Consider the following 17,241-nt stretch of genomic DNA (forward strand, 5'->3'; position numbering starts at 1 on the left):
TGTATTGAGTGGGGCCTGCTCAGAACTGCCATTAAAATGTCCTTGTGTTAATGCTCATTCTCATCAGATTCGTTGGGAGCTGCATTTGTGGCCCTAGCATGGCCATGGCTGGACTGGCCTCTCTTCTTCAGCCTTTGGTGCAGTGGGAGGGTGCACATCTGTCTCCTCTTACCACACCAGCAGCCAGAAGACTCACTTGCAGGGCTCACTGGTGAGCTGAAGTGTCTGGCTAGGGAGCTGTCAAGCAGTGAAAATTCCCCTAGAAGGGGAAAATCCCCCTAGAAGGTCAAAAACCATTTTGGGATTCAGGAAGGATATCCTTGGATATAGTTAGGAGACGGTTTGCTAAGATCCTTGCAAGAATTTTGCCAGCCGCAGCTAATAAAAAGATCTCTTAATAATTTCCACAGTCCGTTCTGTCACCTTTTTAAAAAAAATATTGATGATTTTAGCATCCTTGAAGTCTGCTGGGATCTCATCTCTCTCTCAATTTTTTTTAATGAGCTTGTAAGTTCAATTCCGCCCTCTTTGAAGACTTCGGCAGGTAACCCATCAGGTCTGCTGGCTTTGTTGTCTTTCGTTTGGTTAATAGCTGTACACAACTCTCCTAGATTTGGAGATCCTGCAAACTTATCTCTAATTTGTTTTTGTGGGATTTGTGACAGCAGCTATGGGGAAGCTGCGGTTAAGGAGATGCTGGTAATGTTCTTTCCAGCGCAATGCAATACAGTAGTTTCCTTATTTTTTAGAAGAAACTATATCATAGTTTACTGGCCCATAGACCCATAGAAGGTCTTTGTGGCTTTAAAGAAGCTGGATTTAAAGAGTGCTGGATCTCTTGAGCTTTTTTTTTATCCACCAGGTGTTCTTTAGTTCTCTGGTTCTTCCTTGAACCTCAGCCTTAGCATTGACATAGGTTTTTTTTCTTAGTGGCGCAGTTTCTATCTCTTTGCCAGATCTGAAAGGCCTTCCTTTTCTTGTTGATAATGCATTCAATCTTACTGCCGACGTATCTAAATTTTTTAAATTAAAAATTGAATTAATATTCAGTGGCCACTAGCCATGATGGCTGTGTGTAGCCTCCAGATTCAGAGACTGTATACCTCCAAGTGCCAAATGCTGGGGGAACAACAGCGGGAAAGGCCTGTTTCCTGTTTGTGGGCGTCATGGAAGCATCCAGTTGACTACTGTGGGGATTGGGATGCTGTACTTTTGGTTCTTGCAGAAAGGAAGCACTGCTTGAACCACTTGTTCCTTACTCCAAACTACCATGGCATTCTATGGGGGGTGGAAAGGAAATGGTCTCTCCTACAGAGAACAACTGTAGCTTATTGTCAGCCCACAAGCAGGCCTAATTCTACATTTGCAGATTTGTGTATGTGGGCAATGTGCCATTCTTTTGACATTTTTTAAAAATGAGCAGGATCCATTTTCTGTTACTGATCTCATACAGGAGACGTCTTAGTGTAGATATGATAAAACTGATGGGTCAATAGAAGCACTATTTCAGTGGTCATTATGTATACACATAGTAAATATAGTGTGATCCCTGTTTTCTATGTATGATAGTACATACATGAAATTGTATGTCGAAACTGTTATTTCTCTCTCTGCTTTTAGCACGCACATTAAGAACGTGATAAGGGAACCTATTCCTCAATAATTGCTTTCTCCTCAGGAAGCATATTCTTAAGACACTGTTTTCTGCTTTAGGCAAATGAAATTGAGTTTGAGATACAAAACCCATGAATTCAATTAACACACAATGTTGCAGTTCCTGTCACAAACGATTTCCTTTTTTTTAGCATACTGTAATTATAAAAAGTGGAAACTGACACATTCTTTCAATGATTTAGGCTACAATCCTGTACTCAGTTACCTCAGTATGAGCTTCACAGAATAAGACATTTACAGAACTGCAGTATTCTTTTTTAATATATATATACATAAAATTCTATTAAGATTACAGATGAGTTCCTCAAAATGTGAGCTTATCTTCTTTCGGGTTATTCTGTCAAATGCCTCTGTGTAAAAATGTTGACTTGTGTCGCACAATCAGACACAAAATCCTAGAACTTTACAATATGAAGACATCACTTAACAATATATTGCAGATGTAATGATAGTTGAGAAAATTGGCTCTCTCTTTTCTATAAGTGTCGCCAAGCTTCACAATTCCTTGGCTCAAAACTCATGATGCTAAAGTATTGAAAAGCATCTGTGAAACCAAACACTTTCTATGCCATTTGGCGCCCTTTTATCATATACACAAATGAAACAAGACTGAAAGACAAGCGTTCACTGGTGAATCAGCAAATATGGGTATCGTGATGCCACACTGTACAGGTGGTGTCTCCCCTTCGCATTAACACCCCAGCACAGTCAGCTCGGTCTTTACAGTCTTTATTACATATGTACAAGAAACAGGTACAGTTCAGGATCATGCATCCGAACCCGTTGAGTCAGATTTGGGGAGTGGTTTCCTTCGATTCCCGTGCATCCCTGAGCCCTTCCTCCTCCTGGCTAATCTCTGCCTTCTCTTCTGCTTCCTCTGTCTCTGGGCGGTTGAAGGGCTCCACAGCATCCCTGCTCCGCCTCTTCTATCACTTGCTCCTCCGAATTCTCCCTGACACACACAGAATACTTTTTTTTTTTACTAGTTGCTGTTTTCATTATATATTGTATTGTATTATATTAATTACTGTATTGCTGTATGGACATTCTGGTCTTGTTTAGATTGCAATATGTTAAAGGCAAGTAGAACTATATTAATATTTATTAACCTGTTATAAGGTGGGGAGGGAGGTAGGCCTTATGGCATGTTTGCTTCAAATTCTATATTTGCTTTTTGGCTTCATAAAAATAAAAACCCTTTAAAATGAATACTGTTGAGGTGAACAACACTCCCCACAAGTCCTCCTAAAAAACCAGCAACCCTCCAATCATACATCCAGCTGTGTGGACAGTAAGGATGGAGCCAACATATTATTTGCACTGACTCTACGCTCAAATATTCAGGAGTTTTTTAGTCTTAGAACCAGCATGGCACCCTGTTTATTAACTGGCACACATTTTTCCTATAATAGTTTCATTTTTTAATTTTCCCATTTTCGCTCTTCTAAACAAGATATCGGTGAAAAACTGCAACAATTTTTTTTGTTGTTTTTATAAATCCACACACTGCCACCACTTGTATTTTGATGTTGTGTGAGAATGCAGCCAGTTAAACAACAGGGTGTAGGCTTGAAGTAGAAAATGTTTCTGAACAGAAGACAGAAAGATGGTGGTTAGATCAAGCCTGCAGAAATTATGTCCTTCCAAACTGAATACAAGCATGCTAGGGAACTTTGAAAAAGAATCCTATTTCACTGAAAACAAAAGTGTCAAGAAAATGTACTGTTGGAGAGGCATGGTATGACGTAATCTGCGAACACATGGTGTAAATTAAACAAAAGCATCAGGGTCTAGAGTATCAACTCCAGGAATTTCCCCTATACTACTTTTCCCCTCACAGGTCACAACTTACTCACAACCAAGTTCCACATTATATTTGTGCTTTCACACGGCTTAAAAGCCACTTATGGAACTAGAGTGGAATGTCGTGCAAGTTTAGTGTACATTTCCATGAGCAAATCCCCCCAAATCAAATTTGCAAATGTGGAAATGAGTGCTAAACCTGTACAGTGATACCTCGGGTTACAAATGCTTCGGGTTACAAACACTGCTAACCCAGAAGTAGTACCTCGGGTGACAAACTCTGCCCCAGGATGAGAACAGAAATCATGAGCCTGCAGCAGCAGGAGGCCCCATTAGCGAAAGCACGCCTCAGGTTAAGAACGGTTTTGGGTTAAGAACGAACCTCCAGAATGAATTAAGTTCATAACCCGAGGTACCACTGTACTCTGTTCCACTATAGTTTCACTATACGGTATTTCACTGTCATTCAGGAAATGGCTTTCACATCAATACAGTGCTAAAATAAACAGGGAAACATGAAAATGGAATACACTGCTGTGTGCCTGTAGTCCTAGTCTCAGCATCAACCCTAATCTTAGCATGTAGATAAGAGTTTGGGGGCCTGGCTACAGCTCTGGAACTCAGCAATCAGAAGCTTTCAGGTAGAAACAGAAGACACAATCCTGCTCATTCCATAGACAATCTCATTTTATTTGGTATTATTGTGTGAAATGGACCAAGGAACAGAGGCTATATAACTGTGATGGGTGCAATGTCTAGAAAAATCCAAGACCTGCGCTACAGTGCCACAAAAATAGACTTTATCACTAGTTTGATTCTATCTTCCTTATCTTCTAGAATCCATTCTCTTAATAGGATTGAACTGCCAAGTCCCGACAGAGATTATTATCTCTAGAGCAATGACCTAGTGCAGTTAGAGTTGCTGCGTGATAATATTTTGTCATGTTTGGAAAAGATAGTTGCCCTTCCTTATCATTTTGTTGTATTATACTTATATCTAGCCTGGAGGTTTATTCCATTTGAAACTGTTTATCAGGGATTGAATTGCATTAAGCTTCTTCAGTAGTTTCATTGCTAGTTATTAAAAAAAGAAAAGAAATACAGTGGTACCTCGGGTTAAGTACTTAATTCGTTCCGGAGGTCCGTTCTTAACCTGAAATTGTTCTTAACCTGAAGCACCACTTTAGCTAATGGGGCCTCCTGCTGCTGCTGCACCACCGGAGCACGATTTCTGTTCTCATCCTGAAGCAAAGTTCTTAACCTGAAGCAATATTTCTGGGTTAGCGGAACCTGAAGCATATGTAACCCGAGGTACCACTGTATACATTTAGGCAAGTGGCATACTTTTCCTGCAGCAACTTTTACCCATCCATGATATCTCTAATTTGCACCATTTGTCCAATTTTTGTTTCATTATAATTATCAATGAATCAATATAATCCTCCAACAAAGTATTTAACATTAGATAATTTGCAGCTAGATTATTTTATGTTCTTTAACTCAAGCCTGTGCTTCCTTATGTGGTTAGTGTTGCTTTTAATTTCTGATTTTTTAAAAGTAGTCACTTTCCTCAGATCATCTTCATGAAATGCCCATTTAGCACAAAGTCTAATCTGCCCCACATTTTTTCATCTGAAATAACTACTACCTCTAGTTCCATATTAAGTTGAATCCATCTGATATTCTTCCACTGCTGCAGCCATCCATAAGCAGAACAGGTACCGAGATGCTCTTTAGTGTTCTCCCTGCAGCTCCACTCTTCCTACTTTGTTCTTAAAGGTCCCCCCACTAAGGAGGGAATGTGTGGGATATTCTGGAAGGAAAAATCACCATGGAGTCCTGTTCCATTGGATTGATAGAAGGCTCTGGTGAATCAGTCTTCTGTCAGTGAAGGCACACTAATTGGATACAACCCAATCACTCCTGCAGAAAGTAACACCTGCAGCAATGTATTATGGGCATGCATGGGGAATCTCACATTCACAGAATGCTGAACTAGATGGACCTCCCATTCAAGAAAATATCTGTCATTCACTCATGGGGAAAAACACAAAGAGCAGTTCACAAGAATACTTGTTGAGTGGGAGCCAAACATGTTCTAGTATTTGACGCTGGCAACACATTCTAGGGATGGGGAAGGCTCAGTCCTCAAATTGTTACTTTCACAGATATAAACAAATGTTGATTTCTTTGATCAAACAAGTAGAGTAACGATTTTGGTCATGGTGAAATATTCTCTCTGTTACTGGGCAGTCCAGCATCAATATAAAGTGGAGGACACTGATTTGCCAGTAGAGAATGTGAAAAGGATCCAAGCTTAATATGAGTCAACAGTGTGATGCAGCAGCAAAAACCCTCAATGCTATTCTAGACTGCAGCAACAGAAGTATAGTGTCCCAATCAAGGGAAGTCAAAGTCCTGCTCTATTCTGCCATAGTCAGACCACACCTGGAGTACTGTGTCCAGTTCTGGGCACCACAATTTAGGAGAGATATTGACAAGTTGGAATGTATGCAGATTAGGGTGACCAAGATGATAAAGGGTTTGGAAACCAAGTATGATGAATGGTTGGGGGAACTGGGTATGTTTATCCTGGGTAAGAGGAGACTGTGAGGAGATATGATAGCCATTTTCAAATCTCTAAAGAGCTGTGACATGGAAGATGGAGAAAGCTTGTTTTCTCCTGTTCTGGAGGTTAGACCTGAACCAATGGATTCAAGTTACAAGAAAGAGGATTCTGACAAACATCAGAAAGAACTTTCTAACAGAGCTGTTCAACAGTGGAACAGACTCCCACGAGAGGTTGTAGAGTGCTTCCTTGGAAGTTTTTAATCAGATGATGGACGTCCATCTGTCATGTATTATCTAGTTGAGTGCCCTGTGTTGCAGGGGGTTGGACTACAATTCTGTGATTCTACTTTTATTTTTATTTTTTTAAAATGATATTTATTAAAATTTCAGAGAAAATAAAGAATTACACAAAAACAAAAAGTAAAAATACAAGAAAAATACAAAACACAGAATAAAAGAATAAAAAACACTTAAAGAGAGAAGAAAAAAAGAAGAAGAATGGATCAATCTTTCCATAGCTTACGTTCATATCCTTGTTTCCACAATTCTGTGATTCTACTTTTAAGGGCCTCGTGGTATCCTCAGAAAATTTTGAAATGCTATATTGACTATTATCTGTTGCCTGTCCTACACACTCACCTCATTGTAGGTGTAAATTGCAGGTATTAAATGTAGTAGTAAATACGATTAGTAAGGTTTCCAGATGTTCTAGCAATAGATCCTTTTTGAAAACAAGAAGTCCACTTTCTTCCACCCTCTGCTCATGATGTTATGGTGAACCTTCAGAGTGGCATTCTCTTGGGTGCAAGGAATTGTCTAGTTTGCTTAGTAGCCAATATATGAGTGTACAAGCATCCTTGTATCCACAAGCATCCTTTTGAACCTGAGTGACCTAACTGAACTGAGTGTACTAACTGAAATCTTACTGGTGTCTTTTACAGTGGTTTTCTATTTCCTATCTTTCATAGAAATGTCATTCTTAATAGTCCAAGAAATGCACAGGCATTATTTGCAATCACAGTACTTATTGGTTCATAGTAATTGTGGTTGACTAAAGTTCCATTTAATACACACACACACACCAACTTTTAAGAATATAAATATCGAATTCCAGTTGGTGAGGTCATCTGCTATACCTTCATCATTTCTTAATCCATTTCTGTTTTTACAATCCCATCAGTACATTTTTATTTCTCTCTCTAGTATCACTAATGAAAATATGGCATTAAATAGGATCCAAGGTTGTTCCTTAAGGAACTTGTTCCATTCACTTTTTTCCAACATCTTGAGATAATATATTAATATAATTGTGGCTTTTTACATAGTAATTCTATATAGTCAAAAGGGGGGGGGGCAAAGTCATTCTGAGCTATTAACTATTAGATTCAATGTTAAAAACCACATCTTATGTTGTCAAATATGGATTTATGTAATTACAGGAAATAAAGTAGCAGCCTCAATGCTAACTGAATAATTTTCAGGCAACTGCAATTATAGCTGTGCTATCTACAATATATTACATAGAACATTTAATCTTCAGGTCACTTTGCATTCATTTGCTATTCACCCATGTCCTTTAAGTATTAGATAGAAAGTCTGTTGTGATGTCCATTTTATAGGTCAGGCCAAGATTATGTGCTTTCATCAGTGCCGTACAGGAGATCATTAGCTTATTTCAGATACTGTAGTTGTTTTCAGGTAGGGCGTTTGTGAATAATATTGGAGGCTCAATAAGGGGAATGAATACACATGTGTGTACAGTATAACAAAAATGGCAACCAAGGAAGAAGATTTGAGCTCTCTGTTACCACTATTATACTGATCATTTGTAGGTGCTGGAGTCTTAATATGTTAGTTGCCAGCTCTCTGGCTGATAAATTTGTTACTATGAATGTGTCCAGAGGCTGAATAATGTTAACATGACAGCTGGGGATGCAGGATAATTGACTGGGACCAAACATCAGCAGTAGCAGGTGCAGGGTTTATTCTAAGCTTTTTTTTCCCCAACTGCTCAAGCCCCCAAACTTTTAGTAAGCCAAAGAAAGAGAAAGGAAAGGAAAGGAGGGGAAGAAAGGGGAAAAAATAATAAAGAGGGAAACAAGAGGCCGGGAAGGTTAGGAAAATAAGAAATAAAAAGACAAAGAACCAGAAAAATGGAGGTGCCTTGGGAAAACAGGGGAATAAGAGAATGCTTTCTCCATATTATCTGGGGATGAGATTATCTGCCTTTCCTAATTTGAAGTTTGGGTACTAAGACTCCCATCAGATTATAACAACTAATTATAATTGTAGTGATTGGTATTTGCTCTATGTGGAAAAAAATTGTTATTGTCCCTGAAAAATATATCGTTTCTGTTTACTGTTATGGTACACTAGGGGTTAATGAAAGCTTTTCACAAAGCGGATGCTCAAAAACTGCATATTTTAGTTTGTATATTATTCACCATTTTACCTGGGGTAATGCAAAGAAGTAGAGGAAAACAACAGAATGGGAAAAACCAGAGATCTGTTCAAGAAAATTGGAGATATGAAAGGAACATTTTGTACAAAGATTACCATAATAAAGGACAAAAGTGGAAAGGACCTAACAGAAGCAGAAGACATCAAGAAGAGGTGGCAAGAATACACAGAGGAATTATACCAGAAATATATGGAGGTCTCGTACACCCCAGGTAGTGTGGTTGCTGACCTTGAGCCAGACATCCTGGAGAGTGAAGTCAAACGGGCCTTAGAAAGCACTGCTAATAACAAGGCCAGTGGAAGTGATGATATTCCAGCTGAACTATTTAAAAATTTTAAGATGATGCTGTTAAGGTGCTATACTCAATATGCCAGCAAATTTGGAAAACTCAGCAGTGGCCAGAGGATTGGAGAAGATCAGTCTACATCCCAATTCCAAAGAAGGGCAGTGCCAAAGAATGCTCCAACTACCGTACAATTACGCTCATTTCACATGCTATCAAGGTTATGCTTAAAATTCTACAAGGCAGGCTTAAGCGGTATGTGGACCGAGAACTCCCAGAAGTGCAAGCTGGATTTAGAAGGGGCAGAAGAACCAGAGACCAAATTGCAAACATGCGCTGGATTATGGAGAAAGCTAGAGAGTTCCAGAAAAACATCTACTTCTGCTTCATTGACTACGCAAAAGCATTTGACTGTGTCAACCACAGCAAACTATGGCAAGTTCTTTAAAAAAAGGGAGTGCCTGATCACCTCATCTGTCTCCTGAGAAATCTCTATGTGGGACAAGAAGCTACAGTTAGAACTGGATATGGAATAACTGATTGGTTCAAAATTGGGAAAGGAGTACAATAAGGCTGTATATTGTCTCCCTGCCTATTTAACTTATATGCAGAATTCATCATGCGAAAGGCTGTACTGGATGAATCCCAAACCGGAATTAAGATTGCCAGAAGAAATATCAACAACCTCAGATATGCAGATGACACAAACTTGATGGCAGAAAGTGAGGAGGAATTAAAGAAGCTTTTAATGAGGGTGAAAGAGGAGAGTGCAAAATATGGCCGGAAGCTCAACATCAAAAAACTAAAATCATGGCCACTGGTCCCATCACCTCCTGGCAAATAGAAGGGGAAGAAATGGAGGCAGTGAGAGATTTTACTTTCTTGGGCTCCATGATCACTGCAGATGATGACAGCAGTCATGAAATTAAAAGACGCCTGCTTCTTGGGAGAAAAGCAATGACAAACCTAGACAGCATCTTAAAAAGCAGAGACATCACCTTGCTGACAAAGGTCCGTATAGTTAAAGCTATGGTTTTCCCTGTAGTAATGTATGGAAGTGAGAGCTGGACCATATAGAAGGCTGATCGCCGAAGAATTGATGCTTTTGAATTATGGTGCTGGAGGAGACTCTTGAGAGTCCCATGGACTGTAAGAAGATCAAACGTATCCATTCTTAAGGAAATCAGCCCTGAGTGCTCCCTGGAAGGACAGGTCCTGAAGCTGAGGCTCCAATACTTTGGCCACCTCATGAGAAGAGAAGATTCCCTGGAAAAGACCCTGATGCTGGGAAAGATTGAGGGCACAAGGAGAAGGGGACGACAGAGGACGAGATGGTTGGACAGTGTTCTTGAAGCTACCAACATGAGTTTGACCAAACTGCAGGAGGCAGTGGAAGACAGGAGTGGCTGGCCTGCTCTGGTCCATGGGGTCATGAAAAGTAGGACACGACTAAACGACTAAACAACAACAACAGGGTTCAGGGTCCAAAACATAATGACCTTATTCCAAATAAAAAAATTCCTTCCTGTAGCACCTTAAAGACCAACTAAGTTAGTTCTTGGTATAAGCTTTCGTGTGCATGCACACTTCTTCAGATACACAGACCTTATTCCAGTATGTCTGGAGACCTTGTGCCAATTGACCTAATTCAGTATGTAAATGCTCCCAAGCCTGAGGGTAAACCTCCTATGTGGCTATGAGTGCCACACTGGCGGCCCCTGTCCTAATGTATGAATACTTTGGTTTGCAATTTTTATTTTCTTTATTAGGGATTTGGCTGCAAGGGACCTGGAACTGCATTTTCTGGCTTGTGTACAGTAACTTTGCTGAACATGCAATGTGTTTGAGGCGGCTCAGCAGTTTTAGAACTCTTTTCATCATAAATATACAGGAGTAAGGAACTGTAGAGAAAACCCAGCATGGCATATCTCTTTTCTTTATGAGTTAGTGGCTGCTGCATTAGATCATATTGGGCTTCCATCAATTTTCTGGTGCCATGAACCTTTTGGGAAACAGAGGTTGTCCTAACTGGGATAGATGCAATGTGTAGGCTCTTTGTATCATATCAATGGGACTAGGAAATGTCCATTGTTTGGGTTTTTTTAAAAAAAAAATGACAAAGAGAACCAAATACACTTTTTTGGAGGGGGCACCCATCTGTCTTGAGAAACAATAGGGTGCACCTATGGGGGTGAAGTCAAACCCCTTCATTAGCAGCACCAGAGTGACTTCCTTGGGGAACAAGCCTGAGCAGTGTGTATGGAGGTCCTGGGCTGCCCAGATGGCAATACCCCCCTCTCAGTCTTGCTGATGTGGTCCAAAGGAAAGCAGAGCAATACATTTGGCTGCAGGAGTTGCTGGAAGGAGGCATACAAGGCATCATCCAACTGTGTCAGGAACTCCACTCCGGATTTCTGTAGAGTTTACTCCTTAGCCTTTTCTTCTCCTGAAGATATCTCTCAAGGCAGCAGTGATTTAGGAACAGAGTTTTCCTTCTCCTAGATAGACTACCTTCCCAGCCTGACAAGCCCCATCTTCCCCTCACTTCCCTCTACAGCATGTGCAGAAACCACCTTCTTGTCTGTAGGACGCACTATTAGCCTCATTGGGCTCAATCCACCAGAGTCTGTCTTTGCATGCAGGGGATGTCCCTAACTCACTGAGAGCTTGAGACCCATTGGCTACCCTCACCTGGTTTAGCCAGCCAATTGAAGCTGTTCCTGGGTGTGGCCGCAGTTGCATACTGACAACTTCTAGGAACCACGGGGAGAGCCAAGTGCAGGGCAGGGACCAAAAGTGGACAAACTATCCCAGAAGGAGAATGACATGTCCCCCACCAGAGGTATTACCCATCCCCTAACACCCCATACACCCCAAGTACAGACCATAAAGAAATAATGCTTCAAGCCTGAAAGTTGCCAGAAATACTAGCAATATCAGCATGTGCTATAAGAATAAGAACCCAGCTAGCAGAATGTACTCACATTTTTAACCTGCAGCAACTTTTCATTAATTTCATAACAGTACAAAATTATAAATTAATTTACTGCAGATAAACGTACTGCAGTAAAACTGAGTACACAAAACTGCACATGTGCAGGCAAAATATATTTCCAGAAAAGAGGTTGACTGATCCCTGCACCCCCCTTTTTAAATGTAGAAATAATCAACAGTTCACAAAACAATTGGCTTTCAATAGAAAGAATTACCTAGCACAGCACAAAAGAAATATAATGACAAATGCATTCCAGTTTATTGTTTCAGTACAGTTTAAAGAAAATGCTGCATGGTGATTTGTTGCCTTGCTGGGCAGTGTATTGTTTCCTGATAAGTAGTGTGTCATGAATAGTGATTTATACTCAGCATTAACTCCTCCCCATTGCTTACAGAAGAAAAGTACAGAAATTTTAGTGGTATTATTTATGTTCTGGGGTTGCTTAGAGCCCTTTTAAGATGTTTGTTATGTAGCTTCCTCCACCAGAGGTACAGAGGGTGACAACAAGAGAACAGACCTTTTCTGTGGTGGCTCCCTGCTTGTGGAATGCTAAGGAACGTACCGTTAGGCACCAAGCAAAAATATTCTCCTTCTGCAAGACACATATATTTAAAAAGCTTCTCAAGTAGCTACCTGCCGACTGCTCCATGTGGCTGGCGGGCAGCAAAACAAAACAAACAGAGCAACAAATAGGTGTATCCAAGAACTAGAAAATAAGATAGAAGCAGGAAAGGTGCACTAAAAGGAAGGTAGAAACAGCTCTTTAGTATGTCAGGGATTCTTGTAGCCAGGGTCCAACAACTTATGTCTCAATCACCCATTTACAGTACTTCACCCATTGGCTAAAAACATTGGCAGCCAGGCTGACTCATTTCACAGAAATTGCTTGGGTACCTGCATGTTTTGCTTCATATCATTTTCTTAGGATGGCTAGCATATTGGAGGGCTATTTATGTGCTCCTCTGCTTTCCTTTGACCCACTGTTTTTAGAAAAAAATGTCAAGAAATCCTGTCACAAATAGCTCATGTCTCACCTAATTTGGTTCTCAGGGCAACTCCTAGAGTGCTTTCATACTTGAGGCTGGAATAGTTTTTGTGCATCTCTTCCACTATTTATGTTAATAGCTCATGGAAGGTTAAAGCATAAGAGAATGTGGAGCAGAGGCATTTGAGATGCAAATGACCATTCTTGTCAACACAAGTTTTGCATTTGCATCACAAAGCAAACTGAAGCAAGAGCCGCTTGTCTCTCTGCACTTTCTGTGGACACAAGCTCCAGAGTGGAGGAAGCAGCAGCAAGATCTGTAACTGGGGTTTCCTCCCTCATCACTTAGTGCAGACTAGACATAGCATGTGATCACTTCTGGTTGTTGTTCTTTTTAACCAAAAGCAGCTTGGGGAGGCTGTGGGTTTAAGTGGAAGGTGTGTGTGTGTGTGTGTGTGTGTGTGTGTGTGTGTGTATATATATACACTAAATGTTTTGCCATCTTGAGTTTCAGACAGTCTTTTCCAGCCTTGCCTGGAGGTGCTGGGGAATGAACCAGGGCCTTTTTGTATGCAAAGAATGCACTCTCTGACACTAAGCTTTTCCCACCCATGAGCCTGTCTTTCGCTAGAATTTCCATGGACAATCTATGTGTTTTAAATTTACACAAGAGTGTTCCTGTTTAAGAACATAAGAGCCCTTCTAGGTCAAGACCAAGGGCCACCAAGTCTAGGGTTCTTTGAAAGTACCCCCAAAACCAGCACACACTTCGTCTGCTGGAAATTGATCAAATGTCTGTCAGTGGATCACCGTCCACCTTCTGTCAGTTTCTGTGACAAGTGGAAGTAAAGCATTGGCATTATGGCTAGTAGCTGTTAACCCTATTTTCAAGCCATCCACATTGGATGTCATCATTGCCTCCTGTGATAGCGAGTTCTGTAGTTTAACTCTGCACTCTGTGAAGAAGTGTTTTCTTTTATCTGCCCTGAACCATCCAACTTTCAGCTTATTTAGATGTCCATGTGTTCTAGTGCTTTGAGAGAGGGAGAAAACCTTTTGTGTATATCCCCATGCATAAGTTTGTTCTATTTTATCATGTCACCTCTTAGTCACCTCTTCTCTAAACCGAAAAGTCCCAAATGCTGCAACCTTTCTTCACTCCACTCCCTTGTTCATTTTCCTTGCCCTTTTTCTGAACTTTTCTTAACTCTACAATATCCTTTTTCAGGTGAGGTAACCAGCACTGTGCACAATATTCCAAATGTGGTTGTACCACATATTTTTATAACAGCATTATGATATTGGCAAATGTACACTGTCCTCTGGGGTTGACTTATTGGGGTTATTTCTTAAAGTATGGGCGGACTCCAGTGGTATGTTCTGCTATCGGACCTTTGACTATCTCTGTTGGTTTCATAGCAGTGATCATGTTAACATATGGATTTATAAACCTGGCTGTAATCTATCTGTGTTGGAGTATGCTGGGAAAAGAGAGATGGGAAAATGCAACAATCCTGAATTGTTAGACCTGCACAGATTTGTACACTTAAAACCATGGGCTCGTTTTTTAGAAGCAAGTTTGGAAGGAAGTAATGAAAGTTGGATTGCCTGAAGCAGTTAAAAGATGGACTGGCAAAGCACTCAAGAATATAATAAAATATTAAAATATAATGGTGCCAAGGAAAGATGACTACATGTCTTTTCCACCTCTAATCTAATTCATATGTAGACTTACTTAAAGTGCACTCTACGTCTGGTGTCTTTTTGGCCTGACCGGGCATTCCTAGGTAAAAAAATTCCAGTTCAGGCTTTGCTTCTGGAAGACTGAAAATTTGCGTCATTATTTTTAAAATGACTAGACTGTTGTTTTTTTGGTTTTGCATACTGCTTTACTTTATTGTCTTACATATTTTTATCTTGTACCCCACCCTAGAATTGATTTTAATGTAAAACAGGTAATAAGTCACATAAATAAATAAAGCCTGCAATCTTAGGTGCACTGACCTAAGTATAAGCCATTGTGGCACATTGAGACCTGCTTCTGATGCCTAGACTTTTCTTTTTCACCATTGTAGGAACTTTACTGAGCATTCCCATATGGAGCTGGGAAACATCTGAAACCAGGCTGCTTGCATTCGTAGAGCTGAAACCTGTGGGCAGGTTTCCTTTGCCTTCTTTTGTCCAGTACTAGCTCCCTCTAAGGGGAGCATAGCAAGAATGGATCGAATGGCCTGCTCCAGTAATGGCCCCTTTTAGAACACTATTCTGTTTACTGTTGGTGAGAACACTGCAGGTGGTAACTTCTCAAATTCCCATGCCTTCAGAGGGTGCAGCAGGGCCCTCCAGTAGCAGAGCTCCTCTCTCCCACTGGGAGAACACATCAGAGCCTGGCGGAGAGACGCCCCTGGCTAATCATAATCCTATCCAGCAGCTCTCCTTAGGGGACAAAGCTTGCACCGTTGAATTCTTTAACTGCTTGTTATTTTGCCACTTCTGACTGCAACTGAGTATCGTTATAGCTTCTCTTATTGACAATTAAAGAAGTGATCACGCATTTCTGTGCTGTTTACTTATGGTCAAAAGTATCAAATTGCTGGTACATATTATTGTTTTATTTTATATTAAGTTTTCAATTAAATTAATACATAGGAACAGTTTTATATCTGCTTCACAGAATATTTCTATAATTCAACACATTTCTTTACATTTTTTCCCCCATTTTTGTAAAAGAAAATGGACTATGGGAGGCACCTCAGATAACACCCAATAGATCTTATATTATTACTAAATTAAGTTCATTAATTTCAATAAGTCTACTCTGAGTAAAACATAATTGAAAACTGCCCACCAGTATTCAAAACCCCTTTTCTGAGATTTATTAATAACACCATTGTAAGAAAGTTGTGACTGTTTATATTCTGATCATTTGTATTATGAGATTTGGGCAGAATGAGGAATAGAAGAGAGAGAGAATGGGAAAGACAGCAGAAGCACTATTGCAGTAAACAGTGCTTTACAACTGTAAGCAGATAGATGGGCAAGAGTAGATTATAAAGGTTATCTGGGGCATGTCCAGTGCAGAGGGGATTGTGTTGCTGCCTGTTTAATCTCTCAACTCCTTAGAATTTTACCTAATACTTCATAGAAAGTAGAGGTCCTTTTGATCCTGGAGCTTGAACTCAGAAAGTCATATTGAATATCATATGAACAATTTGAAAATTACATCAAGAGTATCATTTTTTAAAGAAATGTTTTTCGAATCTACTAACTCTGAACTTGGAAGAGACTGCAAATTACATCATTAGAGGAATAGGCAAAGATTTTTGGCATAGCACATTGGCATTTAGAATATCCTATTACAAGAAACCTTTTGAGGGTACTACACCTAAAAGGATTTATGAAAGTGCTGGTACAATATGTTCACTTCTGAAATAAAAACAGCTGCCGCTCTGAATTTCTTGGAGAAATATTAAATAAACAATACTGCCTGATTTTTTCTGAATTTTATTTTTATAACAAATTTGCATAATTGATTGTAGTCCACATTACAGAATGAGGAGATCAAAATAAACAGTGGGTAAGTGCAAATAAATAGATCAGAGCAATTGGGAATACTAATAATTACACCCTGTTTTACAAGATTATTAGGAAGAGGGATGAAAAGTTGGATTTGCAGGGTCCTGTGCACTATGTAAATCACAATGCTAGCCATTGCTCCTTTCACATTATTACATCCTGCAGTCAGACTGGTTGATGTGAACTTACTTTTCATATGTAAGGATTCTACATGTAGAAAGCCTTAACCACTATCAGTTTTTGCCTGGCACTAGTCTATTGTAAGCATGAGTATACAGGATCTGGATTTCAGGCTGCTTTGTTCCCCCCCCCCCCCCCCCCGCAATGAGCTTTCTGTGGGCAGACTATAAAGGATCTGTTGAAGGTCACCGGCTCCAATGATTGTCCTTTATGTAATGGTAGCTCTGCTGAGGGAGATATCAGAGTGGGGGGGGGGGAAGGAAGTAGGCAACAGCAATGGCATTTGCATTAACTTGATAGTGCAACATACACCTCATCTTGGAATCAGGCAATTCTTTGAAAGCCACTTAAAGTTCCATAATAGCCCATGGGTTTTGATTTCCTCTTTTGATGTGTGAACTTGAAGCAAAGCCACGGAACAGGAAGAACTACAGCAAGTATGCCTGTAAAGTTGGAACTGAAAGAACAGACGATCTATGGAGAATTCACATTTTTGCATCTGCTTCATTTAAGAGAGGAGCAGCACTCAGTATGACACACTTCCCATTGCACATCAATATGAGATCATGATTTTAACCAAACTGGATGGAGGAGGAAGGAAAATCCCATGTCAATAATTTTGTTTCCTTCACACATTAAAGGGATATAAAATGTGGTTTGCAATGTAATACAGGATATGTAATAAAATGGAATATACCTCATACCATTTGTCA

General features: G+C 40.0%; 1 protein-coding gene and 1 long non-coding RNA gene across 10 annotated transcripts in view; one reads left to right on the forward strand and one right to left on the reverse strand.

Annotated features, from left to right (window-relative positions):
* MTCL1 (microtubule crosslinking factor 1) overlaps positions 1 to 17,241 on the forward strand; it is an 88,162-nt gene that overhangs the window by 24,820 nt on the left and 46,101 nt on the right. The gene's annotated exons all lie outside the window — the stretch shown is intronic.
* On the reverse strand, positions 2,388 to 5,390 carry LOC308481689. Its single transcript, XR_013988810.1, has 2 exons — positions 5,126 to 5,390; positions 2,388 to 2,626 (listed from the first exon to the last, which is right to left on the reverse strand). It is a non-coding gene; the product is annotated as an uncharacterized lncRNA (long non-coding RNA).

This window comes from Podarcis pityusensis (genome assembly GCF_964106645.2).
Source record: "Podarcis pityusensis genome assembly, chromosome: 7".
Lineage (NCBI taxonomy): Eukaryota > Metazoa > Chordata > Lepidosauria > Squamata > Lacertidae > Podarcis > Podarcis pityusensis.